We start from the raw sequence: 14,931 nt of genomic DNA on the forward strand, positions 1-14,931 counted from the left end.
GTAAGAAGATCTAACACCTATTGATTGGATGAAACATAGGAGGTTTGTAGCAATCCGGATTCTTTAAGAAACATAGGAGGTTTCTTTAATAAAATACTTGTCAATCTCAATGTGTTTGGTCCAGTCATGTTGTACCAGGTTATGAGCAATATTTATTGTTGATTGGTTGTCACATACTAGCTCAATAGGGTGTTGTATTTGAATCTTCAAATCTTCTAGAATGATCTGTAGCCATAGGAGTTCACACACACCGAGGGTCATAGCCCTAAATTTAGCCTCAGCACTTAACTGTGCTACCACCCCTTGTTTTTTACTCCTCCAAGACACCAAATTACCCCCTAAGAACACACAGTATCCAGTTGTGGACCGTCTATCCACTAGAGAGCCTCCATAATCCGCATTTGTGTAACCTTGAACTTTCAGGGTTACTCTTGGTTCAAAAAGAATAACTTTGCCTGGTGTAACCTTTAGATAATGTAGAATTCTTCTTAGTGCCTGCATGTGTTCCTCATTGGGGCTATGCATGAATTGACTTACTAGACTGACTCCAAATGCTATGTCCGGCCTAGTATGTGAGAAGTATATTAACTTACCTACCAATCTTTGAAATTGCCCTTTATCTATTGCTTCCCCAGAATCATTTGTCAGTAGCTTGATGTTTGGATCCACTAGAATCTGTGATCCCTTTCCTCCTAGCAGGCCAGTCTCAACCAATAAATCAAGTGTATACTTACACTAAGATAGAAAGATCCCCTTTTGTGAACAGGTCACTTCAATTCCTAAGAAGTACTTTAATCTCCCAAGGTCCTTAATTTTGAATTCCTTAGCAAGATTTTGTTTTAGGCCTTCTTGTTCAACTTCATCATTACCTGTCACAACAATATCATCAACATAAACCAACAAAGCAGTTACCTTATCTCCTATATGTTTGATGAAGAGGGTGTGGTCCCCTTGGCTTTGATGGTACCTCATAGTATTCATTGTTGTAGAAAATCGCCCAAACCAAGCTCGTGGGGACTATTTAAGTCCATATAATGCCTTCTTCAACTAGCACACTTGTCTTGCTTTGTTATGTGAAAAACCGGGAGGTAATTCCATGAACACCTCTTCCTTTAAATCCCCATCTAAAAATGCATTTTTAACATCAAGTTGTTGCAACTTCCACCCCAAATTAGTTGCTAATGAAATGAGTACTCGAACGATTGTCATATTTGCTACTGGGGAAAAGGTTTCAAGATAATCAATCCTGTAGGATTGAGTATAGCCCTTGGCCATTAACCGCGCCTTGTATCTTTCAAGGGTACCATCAGTTTTATACTTTAGATTGAAGATCCACTTGCAACTCACAGGTCTAACTCCCTTGGGTTGAGATACTAATTCCCAAGTTTGGTTCTTGTGCAAAGCCCTCATCTCTTCTAACATGGCTTCTTTCCAATTTGGATCCTTTAGTGACGACTCCACTGATTTTGGAATAACAATAGCATCTAGGGATGTTAGGAAGCTTTTGTGGGTAGGATAAAGGCAATGATAGGATAGGAAATTAGCTAAGGGGTGTTTTGTACAATTTTGGATTTAGGATTGCAATTGGAAGGTCTAAATCAGTAAATTCTGGTTCTGTTGTAGTTGTTTTTTCAGGTGCATGTTCTTTCATACTTGAATTAGGGGCTGCAATTGGCGTGGGTTGTGGACCATCACTAGGTTGCCTTCTCTTGTACACATAGGGGGATCCTTTGTACCTGTCAGAAGGAACCAGCCACTGGTTTGCTGATTTAGGGCATGTTGGATGAATAGGAGAAGCTTCTGATGGATTGCACTGGTGAGAGGGAGGTTGGGACAGCCTAGGAAGATGTTGGACCGCATCAGCGGTTGGTTCTGGAAAGGGAAAGTAACTGTCTAAATTGGTTTCAGGTTGAGTGTTCTCCCCCTTAGGCTGAGAGTTAAAGAATGATTGAGACTCAATGAAGGTGACATCCTTAGAAACATAGATTTTCCGAGAAATAGGGTTGTAGCACTTATAGCCCTTTTGCGTTGGAAAATAACCTATGAACACACACCTTCTTGCTCTAGGGTCTAGCTTGTCTCGGTGGATCTTGGGTAAGTGAACAAAGCATAAACATCCAAAAACTTTGAGAGGCAAAGGAGAATGCAACTTTAGGTCAGGGAAAAAATTGGTTAGGCATTGGAGAGGACTTTGATTATTGAGAACCTTAGATGGGACCCTATTAATTACATAAGTGGCTGTTAAAACAGCCTCTCTCCAAAAATATTTAGGAACATTGTGATAATGAAGGGGGGCTTGGGTGACATTGAGGAGATGTCTCATCTTTATTTCAACTACTCCATTTTTGTTGTGGAGTGTTTATGCATGAAGATTCATGGACTATCCCTTCATTTTGGAAAAAATGATGTAAGTGAGCATTGAAATAATCCATTGCATTATCTGTTCTAAATTTTTGAATAGGAGTTCCAAATTGAGTGTGGATCATTTTGCAAAAATAGGGTAGAACAGTCCCAATGCTAGTCTTATCTTTTAGTAGAAAAATCCAACACATTCGGGTGCAATCATCTATAAATGAAATAAACCACTTTGCCCCTGAATAGTTAGGAATTTTTGAAGGACCCCAAACATCTGAATGAATTAAAGAAAATGGCTTAGATGAAAGTTTATTGCTAACAAGATAGGAAGATCTATGATGTTTGGCCATAAAACACACATCACATTGAAAATTGCTAGGATCAAGAGTTCTAAACAAAGTAGGGAACATTTCCTTCAATAGACTAAAAGGAGGATGACCTAGATGAAGATGATGAAGCCAAATGGCAGATTGATCAGATGCTGAATTTTGGGTTGAGTAGGCTGCCTGCAGTTGGTTGTCTTTAGGTAAGGAACTCTTCCCTTGTAAGATGTATAGCCCATGTTGCTCTTTAGCCACACCAATCGTCCTCCCCATGTTCATGGTCTGAAATTTTCACACATATGGAGAGAAAACAACATTGCAATTGAGGTCTTTTGTGAGTTGTTTTATGGAGATAAGACTTAGGGTTAAATCTGGTACATAGAGTACCTGATTTATTGATAAATGAGGGCCAAGACTTACTTTGCCTTTTCCTTTAATGAGAATAGAGGTCACATTGGCAATAGTAATTTGTTTGATGGTTTCAAAGGGCTCATAGATATTAAAAACATGGAAATTGGGTGCCATATGGTTAGTAGCCCCTGAATCCAAGATCCATGTGTTTTTCCGATCAATAATAAAGGCTAAAAAAGGAGTAAAAAACACTTGTTTACCTTCTTGTGCAATGGAGCAGAATGCTCTTCCAGCTTGGATGGTCTTTAGGAACTCCTTCAGCCTATTTATTTCCTCTTTATTGAGCTGATTCAAATTTGATCCAAAACCAGTCACTTCTTCTTTTTCTGCTTCTCCCTCTTGTCCCTTGATTGACAGGTAGCTTTAAGGGTAGTTTTGTTGATGGCCTTGAGTCCTCATATTCCGGAACCCACTAACTCGGCTGAGAATCACCTTCTTCCCATATAATTTGAAGCAAGTCTCTCTGGTGTGCCAAGACTTGTTGCAGAAAGTGCACCACTATCCTTCACATCCGAAAGCCTTGGTTCTGGCTATAGATGGTTTCCACGTTTTTCCTCTTACTCCTTCCTTATTATTGGATAGGAGTGCTAATCCTTCCATGTTAAATCCACTAAGCATAGCCCCTCTCCTATTTTCTTCACTCCTCACAATAGCAAATACCTCATTTAAATTAGGAAGCTTATTTTTACCAATTGCAGCCCCTAATTCAAGTATGTAACTCGGGGTTTAGACCAATATCAAGCTTGTTTTTTCAGGTACTCGTACCTGATTAAACTCAGGGTTTAGGCCTGCTAGGAACACCACTATTCGGTCTCCTTCAAGGATTCGGTTGAGGGTGGCAGTATCCTCTTGGCACACCATCTTAATGGCTTGATATTGGTCAAGCTCTAACCATAGGCCTCTCATCAGATTGTAATACTTTGTGATGGTCAATTAGCCTTGTTTTATACCATTGATCTTTGTTTTAACATCAAAGATCACATATGCATCCTTGGCTTTAGAGTAGGTTTGTTGAATGGTCACCCAAACCTCTAGAGTAGTATTAAGGAACATAAAATTCCTGTTGATCTCCGCCTATACGGTACTCCACAACCAAGACATAACGCGGGAGTCTTCCACATCCCATGCATTGAAACCTGGATCCTTTTCTGCTAGAGGATTCTCGATTAGGTGGCTGTCTTTTCCTCGCCCTTTGAGAAGCATCTTGATCAACTGAGACCATTGAAGGAAATTCCTACCATCTAATCAATAGGATTGGTGAACATTCGGTAATTCACCAGCAAGAGGAAGCTCATCCACTGGAATTACTTCTCTAGTGGTGATGGTTGGAGTGATGGTCGGAGTTGGGGAAAGGTGTGTCGAAGTTTCTGACATGATGATCAAAGAGGATCAGACACAAGAATGGCTTCAATCGGTTGTTGGACTAGAAACAAGGAACGAGTGCAATGAAGGCACGTTGTAATTGGAGGATGTGCGATGAAGGCACTAGGGTTGCTGGTGGTATAGGCCTGAATCAGTAGGCTTTGATACCATGTAGAAGAAAAGGAAATGATATTCCTTGTAATTTTATTGATATGAATGAAAATATTTATACAAGAGGTTTCTAAGAATTTTCCTAAAATTTAGAACTAGATTACAGTCCTATTATCTAGATTACATTCCTAATATCTAGAACTAGATTACAACAATATTTAAATGTACAACAAGGATAAATAACAGATAAAAATAAAAGATAAGATAAACACTCTAAACTTTATCTCTAGTCAACCTATCTCTATCTCTTAGTTCTTTTGATCATCGGTTGTTGTTATCGTCTTCTTCATAGCTTGGAATCCTTATCTTCGTATACTTCAACAAGATACTATGGCCACCTCCAACCTTGAGAATGCAGTCCAAACAACTGCAGAATCCTCTATCATCTCCCACTCACCATCTGCAACCATCTCACCTGTTCCTCTATCAACTAACAGTCATACCTTGTAGATTACTCAACATAGATTAAACGGAAAAAAATTTCGAAAATGGTCTCAATCTGTTATGTTGGTAATCAAAGGCAAAGGCAAGTTTAGCTATCTGTCATGAGCAATTTCGATTCCTCTAGAGGATACAACATATTATCAAATAGGGGAGGCAAAAAATTCTATCATTATGGCTTGGCTCATTAACTTGATGGAGTCAAAGATTGGACGAACCTACCTATTTTAGAAGACTACTAAATAAGTCTGGAAGGCAGTTCAAGAGATATACTCTGATCTTGAAAACATAGCATAGTGTTTTGATATTAGATCTGTTATTCGTACATTAAACAAGGTAATCTTAGTGTTACTAAATACTATAATACTTTGTTGGAACTATAATAGGAGATGGATCTTTTCTATGATCCAAGTTGGGAATGTCCTATTGACGGCCAGAAGTTTAGTAAGATGCTAGAAACAGAAAGGATATGTGACTTTCTTCAAGGACTCAATGTTGATTTAGATGAAGTTCGTGGTTGCCTAAAACCACTTCCATCTCTTCGAGAAGTATTTGCAGAAGTCAGAAGAAAAAGTGTGATGCCCCATTCATTTGTGGACCCAAGTTCCAGCTCTGCCCTTGCTACAGTTAAGCATGAAGAACAGCCAAGGGACAAACAGTGGTGTGAGCACTTTAATAAACCCTATCACACAAGGGAAACTTGTCATAAAATACATGGAAAGCCAGCAAATTGGAAGCCAGAGAATAAAAGAGTGAAAGAGCGGCCAGCTTATATCACAACAATTGCTCCCACACCAAAAAAAGGTACAAACTTGAACCTGGCTACTACGCATCTAGATTTCCTATAAAAGCTATTGAGCACTACCCATCTAGCAAAGGGATCAGACACCTCAGCCACTAATCCCACAATCTTTGTGGTCCAAAAAGGTAATCTAAAATACTCCTTATTATCTAGAAAACTAAATGGAAATTGTTGGATCGTAGACACATAAGCATCTGATCATATGACAGGTTCTGTAACTACAATAAACCAACTTCAGCCTAATGATAAGGAATTGACAGTCTTAATGTTAGATGGTACTATGTCTTTAGTTATAGTACAAGAGAATGTTTATGTGTCTAGTTTGCAACTTAATATGTTCTATGTGCCTAAGTTGAAATGCAATTTGTTGTTTGTTAGTAAGCTAACTAAGGACATGGATTGTATTGTGACCTTCCTCCCTTCTCATTGCATATTTCAGGACCAGTCTTTGGGGAAGATGATTGGCAATGCTGAGGAAAATGATGGGCTCTATTATGTTTCAGGAGATGATGTTTTTCCAAGACATCAGTCACCACATAAGCTTTATCTCACTGTTGTTTCTGATTTTGATATTATGTTGTGGCACAAATGCCTTAGTAATTCAAATTTCTCATATCTAAGACTTTATACCCACATTTGTTTATCAATAAAGAGAGAGTGTTTCTTCAATGTGAACATTGTATTCTTGCTAAACAAACACACAACAATCACCCAATCCATCCTCACACTCCTTCCAAACCCTTTTGCTTGATTAATAGTGACATTTGGGGACCTACACGCATTCCAAATTTGTCTAGTGCATGATGGTTTGTCACTTTTATTGATGACCATACAAGGGTTTGTTGGGTATATCTTATGAAAGATAAATCTAAGGTGTGTACTATTTTCCAAAGCTTCCACAAATCCATTCTTACTGTGTTTCAGTCCGCTATTTGTATTCTTAGAATTGATAATGGCCATGAATATTTTTCTCATCCCTTCACCCAATACCTCACCACTCATGGGATTTTTCATCAAAGTACTTGTCCCTATACACCTCAACAAAATGGGGTGGTATCACGACCCTAGGGGTAAACAAGTATTTTACCGAGGAAGATAACCAATTGTGTTAGTTGTTAGTTAGTTGGGGGGTTAAGTAGTTAGGGGGTTAGATAACTATACAACAGCCTTTGTTGTTATGTTAGTTAGAATAGTCCTTCTCGTTATGCTGTAGAAGATGATGTTATGTTGTTGGAAGCCTATAAGAAACCTATGGCTATGGGAAGAAAGTATCATCGAAGATAGTAATCGAGATCATTTCTTTCCCTCTCTCCTTCTCTCTTCTCTCTCCCTTTTTACATATATATCTCTCTCTCTCTCTTTCTTGCATTCTATTTGTTCGAATTTCCGAAATTGTGCAGCCCTAATTAGAGGGCTTGATAAAGTGGTATCAGAGCTGGATGAACTAGTTGTGGGGTGATCGACGGGTAGCATCACGGTGAAGGCAGGCAATCAGAACTTGCTAGCAATAGCAATAGCAATTCCGGCACAATCACGGTAGTACAAACTATTACAGCGATTCAGTGTCATTAACTCAACAGACTCGATAGAATCTTGAAGGTAAAGTAAGAGGTGGCCATTGGACGGTGATTGGGATTTCGTCTCCTCCTAACCGCTGTTCATTTGCGATTCTAGAGGTGGGCAATCGTGGAATCACAATGATCACCATTGTGATCCCAGCAAGTAAGGGAAACACAAAGCCGACGCAAACAAGAGCAACAATCACAAGGGTGGTTGGGTTAACAAACACTAGCTAGAGCGTGACCCAAGGCACATCCAAGAAGAGGTAGAAGGAAGAACGCGAGCCAGGGCAGCAACCGAAGTGGTGAAGTGAGATCTAGGCAGAAGGTGGAAGGGACCAAATTGAAACAATTAGAGATTAAGATGGAGGCTTAGGAGCATAGGTCGTCTCACACTCAAGAAACAAATGCTCCAAACTTGGGAGGACTTAGCAGAATGGAGGGAAATCATGCAGGCAGTGGTGGAGAAACAGTAAGAAGCCATTGGGCGATGCCAAGAAATAGTGGAGCAGCAAGGGCAAAGGATTGACAGTGTGCTAAGCATGTTTTCCTCCCTGCCCCAATTCCAGTTGTCGTCAGAATTTCTGCCAAAGTAGGCCTCTGATCCCATTTTGCAATAGCAAGGCAATCGATCAAGAACACAAGGGGTTCTTGAAGAAGAAGATCAGCTTGCCATTCAAGAAACTCAGGTTAGGCATCCGTAGCCCCTGACTCACATCCATACCCCTATGCCAAGATTGGAAATTCCAATGTTTGGGGGAAGAAACCAAGGTGGTGGATAAAGAGATGTGAGAGATTTTTTCAGTTCTACAGAATTCCAGAAGAACAAAAGATCAATGTGGTTGCAGCCTATTTGAATGATATAGCAAACTCTTGGTATCAAGGGTGGGTTCAAGATGACGGAATGCAGGGGAGTTGGACAGATTTTGCCGAAAGGTTATGTGAGCGTTTTGGGGAGAAAAGTATGGCGGATGTAGTAGAGGAATTCAGCAAATTAAAGCAAGAAGGGATCGTAGTGGAGTACCAAGCCCGGTTTGAGAAATTGAGGTCCATGGTGTGCATTGTGCAGCCGTGACTCACTAAACAATACTTGGAGTCCAGCTTCATTAGCGGATTAAGGGAAGAATTTTGACCCATGGTAAAGATGATGATGCCCACATCAGTGAGGAAAGCGACAGAAAAGGCTAGAGTACAAGAGCTGACACTAGAAGCCATTTTTAAGAAGTATAATGTTCCCTACGAGCCGAGTTTATTGGTCGGGCAGTACGAGGGTGGTAGCTCTAGGCTTTTGCTTATAGGGCCTAATCAAGAGGCAGCCAAAACACCTTCCCATAATAATGGCACTAAGGGTAATTTGATAGAGCAGAGGAGACAACTAGGGCTATGCTTTAGGTGTGGAGACAAATATAGCATCGGCCATCAATGTAAGAGGCAGTTGATGAATATGAAGGGTTATGATGGGGAAAAGGAAGAAGAAGAAGAGGATGTGTCCCAAGAGGAAAAAGGTGAGTGCAAGGTGATCATCGGGGAGGAATCACAACTGCATTCTATGCAAACTGAAGTGCCTGAAAGAAAGGCTGAGGCAGCAGCAGAATAGCCAGAGGCTTTGAACGCTGCTACAATTCTACTACTCAAAGGGGAAAAGCAAAACAGTAAGAAGGAGAGAAGGAGGCAGCAAGTATTGAAGGCGGGGCTTGGTTGAACCATAGCCATCGTTGTCAATTCTTAGAGGCAAGAATTGTTTGAAGGGCAGGGGATTATCACGACCTTAAGTGTAAACAAGTATTTTACCAAGGAAGATAACCAGTTGTGTTAGTTAGCTGTTAGTTAGCTAGGGGGTTCAAGTAGTTAGGGCGTTAGATAACTATACAATAGCCTTTGTTGTTACGTTAGTTAGAATAGTCCTTGTTGTTATGTTGATGGAAGCCTATAAGAGACCTGTGGCTGTGGGAAGAAAGTATCATCGAAGATAGTAATCAAGATCATTTCTTTTTGTCTCTCTTCTCTCTCCCTTTTCTATCTCTCTCTCTTTCTTGCATCCTGTTTGTTTGAATTGCTGAAATTATCCAGCCCTAATCAGAGGGCTTGACAGGTGGCTAAGAAAAAAAATTGTCATTTACTTGAGGTTGCTCACTCCTTAATGTTCACCAGTTTTGTTCCTAAAAAGTATTGGGGAGAACCTGTCCTAACAACTTCTTGAATAATAAACCGATTACCATCCAAAGTCCTCAACTACCAAACTCCTTTGCACACCCTTCTAGCCACATTCCCTCATGTTCGACTCTTACGTTCTCTCTCTCCTAAGGTGTTTGGTTGGATTGTGTATGTTCACCAAGTCAATCCTACTTGTCACAAATGCATTTTTGTTGGCTATTCTCCTATTCAAAAGGGATACTGTGAGATTTATCTTTATGTCGTGGCTTATGTCATTAGAATTAGTTTATGTCATGATTCATTTAGTATTAGTATATATAAGTGTACAATCTATTGTTTGAGTGAGGAATATTTTTCCTCCAACTAGGGTTTCTCTTTCTCAAGTTTTCTAATTCAACATGGTATCAAGCCACCATTCAAACCCTAGTTGTAGTTGTGGCCTCCTTGCTGCCTCAATGTCGCCTCGACCACGTCACTGCGAATCTCCTCCACTAACTTTGGCGTGCATTCCCTGCACCTCTGGCATTCTCTCCAACAACAGTCGCTTCCTTCCCAACCTGCAACCATCGTTTGCCTCATTGTGCCATTGTCGCTATCGGTATCTCAGATCTAATCCATCGCAACCGTTTCAGGTCTTGTCGTTTCCACGTCGATCTGTCGCTTCAAATCTGAATCGTTGCGACTGTTTCCGCATCTCGATCTCCCTTCTCCAGTTGCCATCGCCATCACCATTGCCGATTGGTAGATCTCAGCCTCCGGTCTCTCAAACATCGCAGCCGCTTATTAGATCTAAGAGAGATCTGGCCTCCATAGCCACTATCGCTGCCAACAGCTTCCGTACTGTCGCTGCAGCCCGAGGCCTGCTCTGCCACTGCCACCATTGCCACTGTATGCGGCCTCTACTGTCGCTACCTCCAGCAGATTGCGGTCGCCGTCGCCAGATCTCCTTCATCATCGCTCTGACCACCACCTCACCGACCGTCGTCGCATCCTCTGCTCTCGCCGCCATCCGCAGACGCCCTACACTGCTGCCTTTAATCCCACGGCCTTTGGATCCACAACCTGTGGCCTCCAAATATGTTGCCTGCGTGTGGCTATCATGTGTGTCCACCGACACCATCTCCATCCAGATTTGCCCCTCATCGTTTTCGTCCAGATCTGCCACTCATAGTTCAAATCCAACCGTCAATCCCTCAAATCTGGTCAGATATGGTTGTCGGACCTCAGATCAAGCCATCGGTTTTCAAATCTGACCATTATTTCTTAGATCCGGTCATCAATCCCTCAGATTCAGTCAGATCCAGCCATCATTTCCTAGATCCAATCGTCAATTTGTCATCTTCAGGCATCAATCCCTCAGATTCGACCATCATTTCCTAGATCCGATCGTCAATCTATCATCTTCAGGCATCAATCCCTCATATCCGACCATCTTCTTCCTAGCCAACCCAAATCTCGCTCCAATGTCAATATCTCAGATCTAGTTTCAGATCTCGTCATCAGCTCGCAACCCCTCGTTGTCGATCTGTCCCTCCAACATTGTTGTCGGCCCGTTCTTTCTGTCACTGGGTCGCCTCTTCTCTATCAGCATCATCTCCTTGGTCGATCGACGGCCTCTCTTCAATGTCTAAGCATCGCCATCGTCGACACAACCTCAGATCTCACGCTTGTTTCTCCTTCCAGCACCGCTCTCAGACCAGCGTGCCCTTAGATCTCGTGCTTGTTTCTCCTTCCAGGGCGCTCTCTCAAATCTCGCGACCTCTTCTCCGGATCTTATGCATCGCATAGATCTCGCATCGCCGCTGCATCGTCGTCGCCTCCTTCCTCACGATCGTCTTCTACAATAACGCCCCCACATGCTCTCGAATAAACTACATTGGTAACAAACTTGGCACATATGATATACATGTTCCAACTTGAGGGGGAGTGTGAGATTTATCTTTATGTCATTAGGATTAGCTTATGTCATGACTCATTTAATATTAGTATATATAGGTATACAATATATTGTTTGAGTGAGGAATTTATTTCCTCCAACTAGGGTTTCTCTCTCTCAAGTTCTCTGATTTAACAGATACAAATGCTACTGTCCACTCTCACAAAAGTTCTTTGTCTCTTATGATGTGACCTTTGTTGAAGACAAATTCTTTTACCCAAGTGCTTCTAGTCAGAGAAAGATATCGAAGGAAAAGTGTTATTGGGATCCCATAGTTTCTATGCCTATTTCACTTCCACCTATCTTTCTTTCACCTTCTTTAAATTCTGACCTAACCCAACTTGCAGCTCCTGATCTCACCCAATCAACTATCCTTGAATAGCCCCAACTAGCTACTCTTGACTTAACCAAGCCTCCTTTCTTTGCCCCAGTCCACCAACTCACCCAACCAACTAAACCACTGGTGACTAGACTAGGAGGAGGATTAGGCTCAAAAAAACCTACTATAGTTTATTCCATGCAACCCAAGGTTCTTTCTCCTCAACTCAGCCAATCATTGGAACCAGAGGCAGGTCCATCAAAAGATGAACACACTGAGGCTAACAATGACTTGGATATCCCCATTGCTCTTCAAAAGGGGGTAAGGTCCTATGTTAAGTATCCAATTTCTAAATACTTAACATACCCTAGATTGTCTCCACAATTCAAGGCCTTTACCACAACAGTTGATAGAGTGGTTATTCTACAAAATATTCAAGATGCTTTGAAAGATTCAAAGCGGAAAGAAGCTGTTATGGAAGAAATGAAGGCATTGATTGGAAACCATACATGGGATGTTGTAGAATCCCCCAAAGATAAGAAAGTAATGGGATGCAAATGGGTATTTATCATCAAATACAAGTCAAATGGGAGTATAGACAGATACAAGGCAAGATTGATAGCTCAAGGGTTCACACAAACATATGGAATTGATTATGAGGAGACATTTGCTCTTCTGGCAAAGCTAAATTCCATAAGGGTGTTGTTGTCCCTTCCATAAGCTAATTTCTTTTTCTCAATGGTGAATTGGAAGAAGAAATTTATATGAAGATTCCACCAGGTAAGGAGAAAAGGTTGGCAAACTGTGTAAGCCGTATCATTCACTCCATGGATTAAAGCAATCACCAAGAGCCTAGTTTAAGAGATTTAGTTCTACACTTACAAGGTTTGGGTACAAGCAAGAGAAAGCAGATCATACTTTATTTACTAAACATGCAGCTAGCGGAAAACAGTCCATTTTAATTGTGTATGTGGATGATATTATAATCACTAGTGATAACATTCAAGAAATTATTGCACTTAAAATAGCAATGGAGAGATGAATTTGAGGTCAAAGACTTTGGGCACCATGAGATATTTTCTAGGAATGGAAGTGGCTAGAAGCAAAAAAGGCATTTTAATCTCTCAAAGAAAATATACACTTGATCTCCTAAAGGACACTGGAATGCTGGGAAGTAGACCAACAGGTACACCTCTCGAAAGAAACTGGGAATGGAGGATAACTGAGAATGATCACCCTATTGATAAAGAAAGATACCAAATGTTAGTTGGAAGACTTACTTATCTGTCTCTTACTTATCTGTGAGTATCGTGAGTCAATTCATGTACTCACCTACTCAACAATGTCTAGCTGCAGTTTATCACATTCTAAGGTACTTAAAGGGGACACCAAGGAAAGGGCTACGATTCCAGAAAAGTGATGCTAAAAGAGCTAAAGGATTTATTGATGCTAACTGGGAAGTTTCTGTGATGAAAAATCGATCAACATCTAGGTTTTGCACTAAATTGTGGGGAAATCTAGTCACCTGGAGAAGTAAGAAGCAATCCGTTGTGGCACGTAGTAGTGCAGAAGCAAAATTCAAGGCTATTGCTCAAGGAATCTACGAGTTAATTTGGTTGGAAAGGCTAATAAAAGACCTAAATGCCCATGACTTTACCAACAAGGTTGTTTAGTGATAGCAAGTCAGGTATCAACATCGTCAATAACCCTATCCAGTATGACAGGATGAAACATGTAAAAATTGATAGAAGTTTTATACAAAGGGAAATTGAAAAAGGTGGGATAAAACCCATTTATCTTCCTACAGCTAGTCAAAAGGCAGATGTATTCACCAAGGCCATGTCAAGACTGGGTTTTGAATCACTTATTAGAAAGCTGGGAATGAGGGACATATATTTACCAATTTGAGGGGGAGTATTAGAGAATTTGGGTGATAGCAATATCTTAGTATTTATTCCGTTCCTATTGTAAAAAATTTATAGCTTAGGAAATCTTTCTAATTTTCTCAGTCAACCTCCTTATAATACCCCGAGAGCCCAATGTCAGGTCTAAGAAGGGACTCTAGAGAAGCTAGTATATATATCAAAGATAGTAAAGAATAAAACAACTGGATACTTTTTGGGTTGAATGTGGATAAAGAACACCCGAGTTAAGCGTGCTTGAGTTAGAGTAGCTCAAGGATGGGTGAAGTTCGCATAGGCCCATCAGGGTAAGTTGATCTAGTCATTTCTATCGCTCGATGCAAGATGTTACACTTCTAGATTAGGAAAGGAATCCTAAAATATTACATTCTCCTAGAATAGGAAACCTATTATGTATATTCTTCAGCATCCTAGATTAAGCAATGTGTTTCCTGTATATATAGCTAAGAGATCAATGAAATCAATGAGGTGAATTTATTCTAAACCCTATTTTGTTCAAAATTAAATCTTTAATGCAATCCAATTGTAATTGGAAAGCCTCAACATCTCCTCCATATGTTCTAACATGTTTCTGCTCCATGATACATATCTTTAATAGCACGTATGTATGCTACTCAGATTCCTTTCTTCACTAAAACCCACCAAAAGACTTCTTTAGGAAGTTTTTCATATGCTTTTTCAAAATCTGTAAATAATATATGTAAATCCTTTTGTTTATCTCTGTATATTTTCCATTAGGCACCTCAATGAGTATATAGCTTCCATTATTGACTTACCAAACATGAACCTAAATTGATCTTCAAAGACCTTGGTTTCTCTTCTTAATCTTTGCTCAATCACTCTCTTCTAAAGTTTCATAGTGTAGCTCATTAACTTGCTTCCTCTATAATTTTCTCAACTTTAAACATTTCACTTATTCATGTAAATATGCACTAAAGTGTTCTTCTTCCACTCACCTGGCATCCTTTTTAAGGATCCTATGAAATAATTTCATTAACCAAAAAAAAAGTCATATTCACCCATGCATTTGCATGCTTCTATCGATATATTATCTAGTCCAACTACTTTATTTCTTTTCATCTTAAATGAAATATATAAATCTATAAAACATGCAATCCTTCCATCTCTCCTTGATTGTCATCACCCTTCAGTCAATGGTACTATTTCATTTTTGTC

The 14,931-nt window shown here is 40.2% G+C and overlaps 1 protein-coding gene across 12 annotated transcripts in view; it reads right to left on the reverse strand.

The window, feature by feature from the left end:
- LOC127813056 (DNA-directed RNA polymerase IV subunit 1) overlaps positions 1-14,931 on the reverse strand; it is a 98,554-nt gene that overhangs the window by 50,368 nt on the left and 33,255 nt on the right. The window lies entirely within an intron of this gene.

The sequence above is a fragment of the Diospyros lotus genome, chromosome 11 (assembly GCF_014633365.1).
Source record: "Diospyros lotus cultivar Yz01 chromosome 11, ASM1463336v1, whole genome shotgun sequence".
NCBI lineage: Eukaryota > Viridiplantae > Streptophyta > Magnoliopsida > Ericales > Ebenaceae > Diospyros > Diospyros lotus.